The 16,012-nt window shown below is 36.9% G+C and overlaps 2 non-coding genes across 2 annotated transcripts; both read left to right on the forward strand.

Moving 5' to 3' along the window:
- Window positions 1-2,319: 2,319 nt before the first annotated feature.
- On the forward strand, window positions 2,320-2,426 carry LOC128286017 (small nucleolar RNA R71). The gene has a single exon (XR_008276564.1). It is a non-coding gene; the product is annotated as a small nucleolar RNA R71 (small nucleolar RNA).
- Window positions 2,427-15,220: 12,794 nt separating this feature from the next.
- Window positions 15,221-15,327, forward strand: LOC128285831 (small nucleolar RNA R71). Its single transcript, XR_008276379.1, has one exon. It is a non-coding gene; the product is annotated as a small nucleolar RNA R71 (small nucleolar RNA).
- Window positions 15,328-16,012: the final 685 nt, after the last annotated feature.

Raw genomic sequence — 16,012 nt, forward strand, 5'->3', positions numbered from 1 at the left:
TATAAAATTGATGATCAAATTCATTTATATAGATTTAGACAACTCAAATTCGAAACTAGATCGAGGAAAACACAAAGTTTCGGGTTAGTAGATTTTTATACACAAACAAGTGTCAAAGTAAATTCGTGTAACCGAATTGTGTTTATTTATATGCTTGAATTGAATGTGCTATGTGATTGTATGAACTATATGAATGTTAAAAATAAATGAAATAATCATATGTTCAATCATATCAGGAAAATATTAAATTCTGTTTGAATAATGAAATTCGATAAGTATATGTGGTTACCCATATTACATGAGGTCCTGCATATGTTGCGGACAAAATATAGCTCAGGCGAGCAATCCTGTTATAGCCTTCTCGAGCATCCCATTACATAGTTCCTACAAGCATCTTGATAGGTAGTGACTTTGCTTGTGTTGCACACTACTGCAGATCTTTTTGAGCATCATGTTACATAATTCGATCGGTTGTGATCCAACATATATTGCGGACACAAACGCAACTCTATGTGAGCGTCTTGATATAGGCTCTTATGAGTTTCTTGATATGGCTGGCTTGATCTCCCTGTTACCTTATCCGGTGCTTTCTAATAATAATCTTTGGAGTTACCTGATAAGCTCTATGAGCTCCCTGAGTAAAACTCTTATGAGTTTCTTGTTTAGCCTGGATAAGTGTCCTCTTCTACCGCTCATCTAAGCATCTTGATATGTGACTCGAGAGTGTGCTCTTTGATTATGTGACCTAATTGGTACTCCTGATTAAGAGTTGACGGCTTACTATTTTGTACATTTTGTATTTGCTACCTGAGTTGAGTATTCATCGAAATTTCAATGATTCAACGGGTAAATCCCTGAAATGAGAAATTATGAGATTAAATGAATTATATATTGAGTGTTCCTGAAATACTTGAAAGTGTAACACGATGAGCCTACATTGATGTTTAATTGATGCATAAATGAAATATGTGACTAGCTTTCTCACTTGAGTGTATGTGATTAGGCAAATTGCCAATTTGTTGGGAAGCATGTTATTATATACTTATTTTATTAAATACGATTGGTAAGTTTAATTCCTGTTATAGGAACTTACTAAGCATTAAATGCTTACTAGGTTTTATTTTCTCTATTTTATAGTGTTCGGAAGCTCGATAAGGTTGGAGAACGGTCGGAGAATCATCACATTATCCTCCAACTTGATTTGAAATAAAAAGTAATCTTATTTTGATATAATGGCATGTATAGGTTAACTTGACCTATGTTGGCATGTAAATAGTTGTTTGTAACTTAGCCATTGGAATGGCTAAAAATAGATTCTTTTGGTATGTTATTATAAGGTTATATATCATGTTTAGCTTATATGTATGTGATTTGGTTAAATTGAATTAGGGTAAAATATAAATCATTACAAGAAGGTAAGTTTGACCATATGAATATGTGATACTATTGCATACACGTTAATAATGTTTGCTTGATTTATAAGAAAATGTATTCAAATGTTATTGTAGGTTGAAGATTAAATTTGGGTAAGAAATAAGGCTACAAAATGGCCTTATTTTTTCCACACGGATATAAACACGGGCGTGTGTCTTGACCGTGTATGACACACGACCTGGCACATGGGCATATGGTTTGGCCGTGTGTCCCCTACATCTTAAATTTGAGAAATAGAATGCTCATATTTGGGCACACGGGCAGAGACACGGGCGTGTGTCTTAGCCGTGTGTGCTACACTCCCTAGAACACAGACTTATGTCTTGGCCGTGTGAAACTGTACCTAATTTGTGAAAATTAAGTTGACCATACGGCCTAGTACACAGGCGTGTGGCAGGCCGTGTGGCACAAGTCAGAGAGTTATACAGGTAAGGACACGGGCTGGGACACGGCCGTGTACCTCACATCAAATGCCCACATGGCTTGAGACATGGGCATGTCACTTGGTCGTGTGAGCCACACAGCCTACTCACATGAGCGTGTGATTCTTATATTAAAGAGAAATTTTTAAATTTCACAAAAAATTCTCTGAGATTTTGATTTAGTCCTGACTTTATTCTAATGTTTAAATTGGGTCTCGAGGGTCCATTCAAGGGACAATATGACTAGTTTCAGATATGAAAAGTAAATAACATGAATTATAGGAAATTACTTTGTAAACTCCAGTATCGGCGATGAATACAGGTTAGGGGTGTTGCGTTGATGATTTCATAAGCCTCATTATAAGACTTAGAAAAGAGAGCACCATTAACAGAAGGTTCCACTACCATCCTCGTGTGAGCATTGAAACTGTTATATAACGTCTCTAATTGGATGCAGTGAGGGATTCCGTGATGAGGGCATCTTCGTAATAGTTCTTTAAATCTTTCCCATGCCTCATACAAGGACTCGCCATCCATCTATTGGAAGGTAGTGATCTCGTTCCTTAACTTAGGATCCTTGCTAGGTGGGAAGTACTTGACAAGGAATCGTTCTACTAACTCTTTCCATGTGGTAATGGAATTTTATGGCAATGAGTTCAACCAGGTTCAAGCTTTGTCCCTTAGTGAATATGAGAACAACTTTAATCATAGTTCATCTTCAAGTACTCAGGCTAATTTGAAAGAATCACTCACCTCTATAAACAATCTTAAGTGAAGGTGAGGCTTTTCGGTAGGCATTCCACTAAATTGGCCTGCTGTCTGAAGCATCTGGAATATGACTAGCTTTAGCTCAAATTGTTGTGCCTCAATTTTAGGTCTCCTAATACCTGAATTAAGCTCATGAAACGTAACGCCCCAAATTTTGGGCCCAGCAGTATTAGGTCTTAAGCATGGGAACAGTTAGGAGGCAGCACATAAATGATTAGTTGTGCAAGAAGTGACACAAGTATGCATTTGCTTCAGTGGTTAAGTGTTCTGGGAAGTGTTGGAGAAGTCCTAAGTTCAAGCCTTGGCTTGTTCAAATTTTGTTTTTACTTGAATAAACTCTATCTCTAGTCAGTAGGTTTCTTAAATAAATGTGGGTATTTCATGACAGAAAGGGCCCACTGGTCTAGGGGATAAGTGGCGTGTTACCTATGCTAGAGGACTAGGGTTCGAATGCTGGTGAGCGCCGTGGAGTGTTTTATGTTACTGTTGGCCATGGGAGAGTTCTAGTTTGACCGAAACTTAAGTGTTTGGAGAGTGTGGGGAGTTGTGGCCAAATTTTAGGAGATTCTTAAGGAATTTTGGTTGTTAGGGGGATTTGAGGAGTGTTTTGTGGAGGAAAATTTGAATAGAAGTTGTGTGGAATTCAAATATGTGGGTGAAGTATTGTAAGGAGATTTTCAAGGAATGGATCAAGGGAAGAGGAGTGCGTGCCGAAATAAGATTCTTGCTTATCAGGTTCGGCCTTGGTTGGTATGTGCATTTTCCTTTTTCGGTTTCTACCTATTTGTTCTTTTTTTGGCTTCTTGTCACTTCTTTGTTGTATGACCGAATATCCTCTCTTCCTTTCTGATACGTGATATTTGCGACAGGTTTTAAAAATTTATTATTAATCATTCTTGAAACTAACTATTATCACGATGAAGGAAAGTGTACCTATCGAACAGTAGTATAGCTTTAGCAAGACCGGATTGTCGAACCCAAAGGAACCAAGAGTACTAGTAAATACTTTCTTTTTATTATCTAGACTAAAAATTAAGGGATTTGTTTATCTAAACTAATTAACTAAACTAAGAGTGCACAGAGAGAAAATTGGAAAAAAGCTTTTGGGAAAACTTGATTAATTAAGACAATACCCAAGGAAAAATCCTCCTAGACTTCACTTGTAATTTGACACTGAATCAGACGATTTATTCATTTGACTTAATCCGTAGAAATCCCTAAGTTATATTATTATCTCTCTCGAGACTAATAACGTTTAACCCTAGGTTGATTAATTGAAATCTATTTCTAATTAACGCCCTAGTTGTGACACCCCTAATGTGACCCTAGTCGGAAAGTGGTTTCGGGACCACAAAACCGAGTCATAAAAATAATTAACCATCATACTTAATGCTTATTATATGTATATATGCATGTGTGAAAATTGCATGTTTGAATTTTGTTAATTGAAAGTGAATTTTATTAAATAGGACTTATGTGTGACACTTTTGAAATGTGATAGGTTAATCTATAAGGATCTATTAATGCATGTTAGGAAATGCTTGTACTTGCATGTCAAATTACCCAAAATGTTAGGTAGTGGCCGGCCATGCTATGGGTTAAAACATATTATAAACATTTTGTGTTAGAAAGTTGTGTGAGAAATAATAAAATACTAGTTAATGGGAGGAGAAACCAAAGTTGTCTCACCCTTGCTCCTCCATTGCCGTGACTTGAGGGAGGAAGAAGAAAGTTGGGTTGCTTTAATTTTTGGCTTAGAAGATGGCTAGAAGGAGGAAAAACTATGATTTTAGCTAGTTAGGTAGCAGAAATTTCAAGTAACTCGGTAATCCATCGAAGAAGAAGAAGAGGGCTGCAACAAAAAGAAAAATGGAGACAGTTTGCATGTTGAAGAAAACTAAGGATTTAGCTTGTTTAAGAGTTGTATCCTAAGTTGGTAAGCTTTCTAAACTCCCCTCTATCTTTAACTTTGTTGTAAAGAAAAATGATGATGGATTGTGGTTGGAAGGCATGAATGCGGGTTGTAGAAAAGAAAAGCTCTTTGATTAGTTGTAAAATTACTCTTGTCCAATTTTGTGCCTTCGTTATGTCTGTCCAAAATTTGAACAAATTAATGGTTCTATTTTCATGCCGATTAGGGGTTGATAAATTGAGTCTAATAGCTAAAATATTATGTTATTCTTACTAAGTTTCAGTTGTTAGTAGTGACGTAACAATTTGACAATTAAATGCATAAATGACCGCTGGAAACTGTAACTTGAAAACAAATTGTTCCAGCATGTAAATGCTGATTTGAATGTGCTGTAATATGTGGAGGAATTGGTCTGCTGCATGTTTGAAATAAAAGAAAACAATGGTTGTTAAATATTAGTTTTTGTTGCTAATTGAATGGGTTTAATTCATTGTTCAAGGGGCTATAAATTGGTGTTAATTAAGCTATTCGGATGGTCTAATAAAACAGCCTAAATGTTAAATAATGCTTGCTGTCCAGATTGAAATTATGCTAGAAGGTTGAACAATTGTTGTTCAAATGGAATTTTGGAGTGTTTAATGGACTCCATGTTGCTAAAATTTACATGAATAGAAATTTCTAAGCTTAAATTGTAAGAATTTGAGTTGCGTGGTTTAAATTGTCAAAGATGCATTTGGCAATTGATTATAATTTGTTAAAGGGTGTAAAGTATTGATAGTTCTAAATGGTACATAGTTAAATGAAGATGGAAGCTTGATAAACTTTTATTTAGAATGGAAGTAGGAGAAATGTGTATTCCACCATGTTGTGATGAGTTGAATTTGAATGGTTGATGCCTTAGTTTATAAATGGTCATTAGATGAGTTTTAAACTTGTTAAAGTTTGATAATTTGGGGGTGTTAAGTTGGGGAAAACGTGTAATAAAAATGGGTTGATAATGTTTGTTTGTTAATTGATGTTTGCACCTTAAATAGTTGAAATAAAGCTTGCCGATTATGATTAAATGTTTAAATTGTAATGGTCATATATAGGTATATATATATATATATATATATATGCCTTATGTATGTACCATGTACACATAAGGACATTCGACAATATGGTTAAATTCATGTATAAGGAAGCATGATAAATTAAGTGACTCCTTGCTTGTGAATGTGAATTAGATATAAATTAAATAACCATGAAATCGAGTCATGGCATGTTTTATTAAATATGATACATATTGAAATATATTGTTTTAGATATAGATTAAATGATATGTGATTGCCAAATGTGATTGTTAAGTGAATAATATTAGTTAAGTACTTAAGCAAATCTATTGTTTTACTTAAGCTTAAGAGCAAAGAGGATCAAAGTCGGATAGGGAAAAGAGAAAGTAAAGCGAATAGCCGTGGATATCCAAATCGTCGACCACTTCGAGGTAAGTTTTAAGTGATTAAACGTTGAGTAAATTCAATCATAATAGGACATAATGAGTTGATTTAATAAGATATGATGTGGCCATGATATGTCTTAAACTCAAATGGTAAGTTCATAAGTGTTTAGACTTGGAAATTTAAGAGCAAATTGTAATAATTTGCTTAGGACAGCAGCAGTAACATGATTTTAGAAAATCACTATAAATTGTTGGTGTGGAATTATAGGCTGAATAAAGTATGTAATCAAAGCTTAATTAGTCTAGTTTCTTATAAAAGAGACTGTGTAAGCAAAGAAATTTCCTATAAAGAGATATTTAAATTTGTGTGAGACAGTGTCAGAATGACTCCGAAATCCCCTATTCTGTTTTTAGAAAATCATTATAATTTGTACAAAAATGGTTATAAGATAAAATTTATATGCTTAGACTCCTTAATGAGTCTAATTTCAAATTAAATCAAATAGAACATATTTTGAATTCTGTACAATGAGAAATTTGATTCGTAGTGAAGACTGGTCAGATTAGTCAAACAGTGAAACAGGGGAAATTTAAGAAAAATCTGGTATTTATTGGCCAAACCTAAAATTCTGAAAATTTTATGGATGGAAGATATATGAGTCTATATTCAGGGAATATTAACGGCAAAAGATTTTAAGTTTTGTAGCTCCAGTTATAAATAATTTAGTGAATATTGCTCAGGAAAACAGCTTGTAGTGAATACGTGATTTTGTTGTAAACATTGATGAAACTATTTGAGTTGCTTATAAGCTATTGATGAAATTGATGTACAAGATAAATATATATGTGTGTGGTAAAGCCGAATGGCTAGTGTGAAATATGTATGAGATATGTATATGTGGTAAAGCCGAATGGCTAATATGAAATATGTATGAGATATATATATGTGGTAAAGCCGAATGGCTAATGTGAAATATATATGAGATATGTATATGTGGTAAAGCCGAATGGCTAGTGTGAAATATGTATGAGATATGTATATGTGGTAAAGCCGAATGGCTAGTGTGAAATATGTATGAGATATGTATATTTGGTAAAGCCGAATGGCTAATGTGAAATATGTAGGAGATGTGTGTATATTGTGGCCGAATGACCAAATGTGAAAGGTGTGTATTATTAGATATTTGATGAGGCAAATGAATTACAAATATGACAGTCGATGTGAATGTTGTAACATGTGATTAAATGTACATGAAACTTGGAAATATATTTCGGGTAAGACCCGATGACTACGTGTGGAGATTATGTCCGGGTAAGACCCGATGACTACGTGTGGAGATTTTGTCCGGGTAAGACCCGATAACTAAGTGTGGGGACTATTCGAGCTAAAGGTTTCGCTGAAGATTCGAGTAAAGCATAAGATTATACGACTTCACAGTAACAATTGGTAATAAATACGTTCAATGCGTTAAGTTGGTCAGGTATGTATTTTGAGATTATATTTAAGCTTGATTTGGACTAAATCACAAGGTCGTTATGTGATGCATATGTGAGTAAAGCAATAAGACTGTTCTATGATTATTGTGCATTTGGTCAATGTGGAAAGTTAGGTGAAAATATGTAATGTACCTATGTTTATAAGAGATCACTATCAAGTGAGAATTTTTCTGCCTATTATATATGATGAGATGTGCATATTCGGTAAAGGGATGGTATGCCCGAAGGAAGAGTGAAATAAAAATACGAACAACTATGTTATAATTTGATTGTTATTTGTTGACACTGCTTAAAACTTACTAAGCATTGTAATGCTTACTCTGTTTACTTTGTTTCCTCTGTTTTATAGATCTCATTTGGAAGCTACTGACTCTGGGATCGTCGTGACTAGTCACACTATCACTATCCTTTGTTTGGTCTTGCTATGTTTTGGATTATCTTATGGCATGTATTGAATAGACTAGTAGTGGGAGGATATTTTGGTTAATGTATATAAGCTATGAGAATATGACATCTTTTTAATGTTTACTTTTATAAGTTTTTTTTTTAAAATTTTATCCCTGGTTGTGTCTAGCAATTTTCTAATTGAATGATCTTTACTTCAAGAAAATGAAAAAAAATTTTACTGTTCTGATATGAGTTTCAAGTCTGGTAATGCCCCTTTACCTATTCCGGCGACGGATAGGGGATAGGGGTGTTACACTAGTGTTGTATGAACTCGATCTATGGATCCCCTTCTTAGGTTTCACCCTAATCCGGCAAAATCTTATCACCCTATCTCTAGGTGTGCAATCAAATCGACTTAATTATGACAAATTTACTCTTAGTCAGGGTCTATTCCTCCTCTGAATAAGAGCATTAACTCGAATCAATATCCTGAAATATTAAAATAAGAATTAAGAACACATAATTAAGAACAAGTCAAATATTCATCATACAATTCAGATAATAATAACAAGATCCGTCTTAGGTTTCATTCCCCTTAGGTATTTAGGGGGTTTAGTTCATAATTATAGAAGAAAACATCTCAGAAGAATAATGAATACAAAACATAAAGAAAACCCAAAACCCCTAAACGAAAATTGAAGGGAGATCTTTAGTTTTGATGATGAATCTGGCTTCTGATATGGACCAATTGGCTTTCCTTGAGTAATTCCTTGCCTCCTACTCTGTGTCTCTCTCCTAAGTGCCTCTTCAGGTGTTTAAATAGGCTTTAGAATGCCTCAGAGCCCTCAAAATTGGCCTTTTCCGAATAGGACTATACTTGGGCTTCGCAGGGACATGCCCGTGTGAAACGCCCGTGTGCGATTACTCCAGCCTGTGGTCAAGGCTGTTGAATAGGCATGGGCGTGTAGTCTACCCGTGTAAGTCGTGGTTCGATCCTGCCAAATGGACACGGCCGTTTGACACACCCGTTTGAGGAAGTCCAGGCCATGTTGATCTCCCATATGGGTCCATTTTCTCTGTTTTCGGCCCGTTTCTCGCTCTTTTTACTCTCCTATGCGCACCTAAGTATAAAACATGAAATTAAAGGATTAAGAACATCGAATTCACCAAATCTAAGGAGAAACCATCCATAAATGTGCTAAGCATGGGAAAAAATATGTATAAATTACGGTTTATCGAATACCCCTACACTTAAGCGTTTGCTTGTCCTCAAACAAAATCCTCAACTCACAATTAAAATAAATTCTTCTCAATTTATAATCCCTACCAATAATATCTAAAAATAATCCATAAGTATTCATACATTGAACATTCAACTAAAAGTACATCAAAGCTTCAAATATTCCAAGTTGAGCATTTTATCACGGAAACATAGGTGTCTCCCCTCATCTAAGTGATTACCTTTGATAAAAATATCACAGAGTTTAACATCCTCACTAAAGATTCACTCAAATCACTTAAGGTGTTTAAGGACATCAATTAAAGCACTCATTAGTCAATATGCCATAAGCTTACTTGAAAATCAAATCTCCACCACTATATATTGGGATGATACATCAATCAAAAAGGTCTTTAGAGGGTTGTAACGTGGCTTTGGTTAGGGAGTGTAGTCACAAGCTAAAGGAAAAGGTTAGAATCGAGAATGAATTGAAAAATTACCTAGCTAAAAAAAAACTAGTCATTAGTTGAATACAAGTGAGCTTCTTCTCAAAATATGGAATTAACACTTAAGCTCAAAAACGACAAATTACTACTAATATGTATTGAAGTAAATTTTTTTTTTAAGAACAAGTCAAATACATAGAAGAACAAAACATACCTAAGCAATTAGTTCAAATCATATCTCGACAAAAATAGGGATCAAATTAGGGGATATCAACAATAATAGGTTATGGATTAATATTGAGGGTAAATCAATTAATGGCTTGTTAGGCTCAAAGGGGTTCAATAAGGTTAATTATGAAGGTAGGCGTTTGTGGAGTGAGTGGGTTAAACCTAAGTGCCTTTATCATCTTGACATATCAAATCAAATGGTGTGGTCTTGACATGCATAATCGAACAAGTTCTAGAATAACAAATCAATATTGACGCAATCATAATAAAAGTGAGCATGAAAGAAATAAAATATGCTCTAAAGGTTCAAGATCTCACAAAAAATTATGGCTTTTTGATGTTTAAACTTGTGAATTTCAACTCAAGATAATACCTAAACTTAGGGAAGCAACCTAAAAGTTTTTTAATTATTCAAACATCAACTTATCATGCTTGATTCCCTAATGTCTTAAAGTCTAAACAATCAATGCATAAATGCCTATGTTTTAATTTAAGACATATTAATAAAAATCATAAATTAATTAAAATTCATTCTAATAGTGATATGAGTAATTCACGTGAGAATAAGACAAAATTCAAGGATTTCCAATGATGATATAAGAACCCCCCCACACTTAAGATGTACACTTCCCTCAATGTACAAATATAAATATAGTGAAAAGTATAGATAAATAATCATAAGATAGGGAGAGAAGTGAAACTTCCTGAATGATGAATGAACTCCTTGAATTGGAGTTATGGAGAATAATCGGCCAAGGCAATGATGAGAGTGGATGAGGATATTCCGGTGGTGGTAGAAGTTCATTAGTCCATAAGTCCTGTGCCAAAAAAATATTATATCTAGTAGTAGCTATGGTCGTGGTCGAGCAAGAAATGGCAGTCGTGGAGAACCTTTCCCAGTAGAGTTTTCAGTTCCTATGTGATGATGAGCTTTAGAGCTCTTTATAACTGTGATAGGATCAGGAACTTTTTAGGGAATACAAGGAAGCATAATTACTCGTAATGAAATAGCCAAAACTATAAATTTTTCAATAAAAATGATAAAAACTAAAATTAAAATAATATTAAAGAAAAATGAAATAAAAAGTACTTAAATAAGATAAATAAAGATAGAAGTGAAAATAAAAATAATAAATAAAAAGTTTTTAAACATCGTCATCGCCGAATGGTTCGCGAGGTGGTGGTGGCGATGAGATGTGAAGGTGCTGACAAATCTGGTGAATTATAGCATCAATGTGATCAAAATGCTGAAAACATTGCTGCTCAAATCGAGTAAGGCACTCAGAGATGTCAAAGTATGAAGCCGCCGCATGAACTAGACGATAGATGGGTGGTGGCTGAAACGGTGGGTTCTCATGACGTGGAGGGACAACATCAGTAATGTCCTCTGGATCCTCCTCCTCGGTGGACTAGACGAGGCGGTATTGAGAAGGGTAGGTGCCACGTCGTTTCTTGATCATCCTCATGTTTAGCATGCTCGACATGCCCTATGGGGACATTTGGCCGATGAGAGTGAGGGAGGATGATTGTGCTGCTGTGTTGAAGAGCCCAAAGTGTTGAGCCAATCGAGTCACATAGGGCCCGGTAGAGATGACCCCTCTCCTATGTCGCTCTGTCTAATGGCAGATGGCGAGGGCGATGAAGTAGGCAAGGTCGAAGACGTGCCTGTTCGCCATGCTCTACAAGAAATAGGCATCATGAGTGTTGATGACGCTGGTGCTCTCCCGCCGTCCCGTCAGAGTGTATCTAAGATGGCATGTAGGTATCGCAGGGATGGGGCAAGGGCTGATGCTTTAGAGCAGCTAGGATCATAGGTGGCTGAGGTAGGGACGAGGTCCTTCCAGCACTTTGAGGGAGAGTAGTGGATATGGCGGTGGGGGGTGTCGAGTTCATTGTCGTCCATGAACTCCTCCGCGTACAGCCCTAGTGCAATCCCTAACTCGGGTACGCTCAAATGGCGTACTAGACCACCAAGGCGGAACTGGACCATTCCAGGATGGTCGAAGTTGGTCATGACGGTTTGAAGATAGAACGTCGAGCAGAGTTCCAATGTGAACTCGAGATACGTCGGCTCGACGATCTCAAATAAGAGCCCACACAGGTCAGTTGTCAGGAGGGCTCGGACCGCATCAGCTAATTGAATCTATTCAAGTGTGGCCCAATCAATGCAGCGGGCCACACCTAGAGGTCAGGCCCGTAATGTCTAAAATAGCTCCTCTTGGGGTCCCGAAGGGAACTCGAGGAAAGGGTGACAGATTTCAGCGGTAGGACCTAAGGATGACGCTGCTCATTTCCTCTTCTTCGAGGTAGGGACAACGGTCTTCTTACCACGTGAGGATGACATTGTATATCTGCATTGAAAAGTCGAAGTTCAACCAATATGTCCCAAGAATAGCATCGAAAAACAAAACTAAATAGGAATATTTCATGAGACTCAAATACTAGATGAAGTAAACAAAACTAAAACAACTAAAGCAAATATATTAAGTTATTAAAATAGGACTATGAGAATAATGCTATGGGAATATCTAATACATAACTACATGTGGGTAAGCATAAAATCCATGGAAACGAGAAAAATGGATGAATGTAGTATGAAAAATGGAAATATTCTTTAATGACAAGCATGGGTATTATTATTCTACTATGAATATTCACTTAAGATAGTCAAATGGATTAGAGAAATCATGAAATAGGCAAAATATTTAAAGAAAATAGAGTGAAAAAAGTAAACAAACGCAAAAGGAAGAAGATTGGGTTACCGGAAACAGTGTTGTAGGCAGCGCACGGGCGTGACAGGTAGGGCATGTGGAGTTGCAGCGGCTAGGGTTAGGGATTTTTAGGGAAGGGGATGATGAATAGTGAGGGGTTTATATAGATTTTGGGGCACATGGCCGTGCCCGTGTGTTTCACGATTTTTAAATTTAGGCGCGTCTAACATTCGCCCCACGGTAGTGTTCCTTGGGCGTGTGGGTACACACGGTAGTGTCACACGGCCGTGCCCGTGTGTTTCACGATTTTTGAATTTAGGCGCGTCTAACATTTGCCCCACGCCAGTGTTCCTTGGGCGTGTGGGTGCACACGGCCGTGTCTTGCTTCGTTCGCTTCTCCCACGCCCGTGTTAGTTTGACAATGTCGACCACGAGGGTTGGGCACGGGCGTGTCGAACGCCTATGCTAAATTGACAGGTTCGCCCATGATTTCAAGACACAGGCATGTCGCACGCCCGTGTTGGTTTGGCAGTTTCTCCTACGGCCTTATCACACGGCCGTGGTGACTTATCGCATCCCGTGTTGGGGAAAAAAATTTGCCCTATTTTCACACAGCCGTATCGCACGGCCATGTGGATGGGAAAACCATGTGTTTCAAGACTCAGTTAGTAGGTTAGATGTGAAAAACTAGAATTTAAATAAATCATTACTGTTAGTACTGGGGTTGCCTCCCGAGAAGCGTTTATTTATAGTCTAAGCTTGACTTACCTCTCAAGTGTGTGATCATGGTGGCTCGAGGAGTTTACACTCCTCATCCCTGCTATCAACTTTATCAATATAAAGTTTAAGACGAGTATTGTTTACCTTAAAAGTTTTGAATTTTGGGGTGAATTATCTCGACTGTACCATATGGGAAAATACTGAGTATCGTGAGAGGAATTTCTTCATTAGGTTCAGAAGTGGTAATGCGAGGATCTACTACATCTAGTAGTACTTTGTCTCCAACCTTAAGTTGATTTGGTGATGTATTGAGCTCGTCTTGGCTCAGTTTCAGTTTATCGGATGTTCTCAGTTTCTGTATCCGCCATTCATCTAGTTCCTCGATTTGTAGCCTTCATTCTTCACAGATAGGTCCTTTGTTGTTGCTTGAACATGGCTCGTGTAGGTTTTTCAAACTTATTTCCTGCAAAGTAGGTTGCAACACATGGTCAGTTTTAGTAGAATGATTTATACAACCACCTTCAATTTCTGATGTGTTACTCGAATTACGATCTTAAAGGGTGATTGTTTCATCTCCCACACGAAGTGTGAGTTCACCTGTGCCAACATCAATTATTTTTCTAGCGGTTCCTAAAAAGGGCCTCCCTAAAATTAAAGTAACGTTACTATCCTCTTCTATGTCTAAAAAAACGAAATCAACTAGGAATATAAATTTGTCAATTTTAACGGGTACATCTTCAATAATCCCCCTAGGAAATCTGAATATTTTATCGGCTAATTGAATACTCATCCTAGTTTGTTTGGGTTTCCCAAGACCTAGTCGCTTAAACATTTTGTAAGGCATGAAATTGATACTAGCCCCTAAATCAGCCAAAGCATTATTTACATCAAGGCTACCAATTAAACAGGTAATCATAAAACTCCCTGGATCTTTTAATTTGTTGGCCAGCTTATTCTATAGTATGGCTGAGCAAACCGCATTTCGTTCCACATGCGGTGCCTCATCCAACTTCCGCTTATTTGTTAAAAGCTCCTTTAAGAATTTGACTCTGTTTGGCATCTGTGAAAGAGCTTCAATGAATGGTAAGTTAATACGTAACTTCTTAAATAATTTAAGGAAGTTACCGAATTGTTCTTCTATGTGATCTTTCCTTGTCGCGTTTGGGTATGGCACACGAGGTTTGTATTCTTTACTTACCGATTTCTGGTCATTGTGGTCCACCTCACCCTTACCTTTACTTACCACTGCTTCTTACCTCAGTTCTGGTTTAGGTGCAACTAACCCTTCCTCATCTTGAATGGTAATTGAATTGATTTGCTCCCTTGGGTTAGATTCAGTGTTACTCGGCAGGCTACCTTGTGGTCGTTCAGTTATCAATTTAGCGAGTTGAACTATCTGAGTTTCGAGCCCTTGGATCGATGCTTGTTGATTTTTAAGTGTTGTCTCGGCATTCTGAAAATGAGTTTCTAACACCGAGATGAATTTTATTAGCATCTCCTCAAGATTCGACTTTTTCTCTTGTTAGTAGGGTGGTTGTTGGAAGCCAGGAGGTGGTGGTGGTCCCTGGTTCCCTTAGCCTCCCCATGAGAAATTTGGGTGGTTCCTCCAACCTGCATTGTAAGTATTACTAGGATTATTTTGAGATCGAGGATTATTACCCGTGTAATTTAACTGCTTATTCTCCATGTTGTGGCCATAGGGTCGGTATTTTGAATTGCTTGATCCACCTCCACTTGCTTCTCACTGCATTACTAGGTAAACCTGTGAAGAACCAAGAAAACCGTCAATTTTTTTATTCAAAAGTTCTACCTGATTGGAGAGCATGGTGACTGAATCGACATTAAAATGCCGGCTGCTTTCGTTGGCTTTGTCCTCATGACTTGCCACTGATAATTATTCAGTGACATCTCTTCTATAAATTCATAAGCATCCTCAGGTGTCTTATTATTGATAGTTCCGCCAGCGGCTGTGTCGATCATCTGTCGAGTCGAAGAATTTAGGCTATTGTGGAACGTTTGAACCTATATCCAGAGTGGTAACCCATTGTGAGGGCACCTTCTCAACAGATCCTTGTATCTCTCCCATGCATCATAGAGTGTTTCTAAATCCATCCACACAAAAGAGGAGATATCATTACGTAATTTGGTTGTTTTAGCCGGTGAAAAATATTTTAATAAAAACTTTTTGGTCATTTGTTCCCAAGTAGTGATTGACCCTCGTGGTAACGAGTTCAACCACTGTTTAGCCTTATTCCTCAACGAAAAAGGGAATAACCGAAGGCGAATGGCATCATCAGAAACACCATTAATTTTAAATGTATCACATAGTTCCAAAAAGTTTGCCAAGTGAGCGTTGGGGTCTTCGTCCTACAAACCATCAAACTGAAAAAATTGCTGTATCATTTGAATTATGTTAGGTTTCAGTTCAAAAGAATTTGCAACAACAGCAGGCCTAATTATGCTCCATTCAGTTCCTGTTAAATAAGGTTTAGCATAATCATACATAGTACGTGGAGCAAGATTTTGATTAGTAGTAATCGCAGGAGGTAGCGGATTTTCTTGGTTTTTAGCCATCTCTTCGGTTGTTGTTGAAGTATCATCCTCTTGCTCTTCTTCTGTGTATCTTAGGCTTCACCTTTTTTCTGTTTAGTTTTTGCAAACTGTGCGATCGATCTCACCGTCAAAAAGTAGTGGTCCTGACGGGTTTCAGCTGGTCATAAACTAAAAAAAAATGTCAGAAGAAAATACATGAAGAATTAGAAAAGAAACTAAAAATTTACATTGCAAATAAAGTAGAATGGCTAAAGTAATAAAAATTGAGTATTCCTAA

This window comes from Gossypium arboreum, chromosome 12 (genome assembly GCF_025698485.1).
Source record: "Gossypium arboreum isolate Shixiya-1 chromosome 12, ASM2569848v2, whole genome shotgun sequence".
NCBI lineage: Eukaryota > Viridiplantae > Streptophyta > Magnoliopsida > Malvales > Malvaceae > Gossypium > Gossypium arboreum.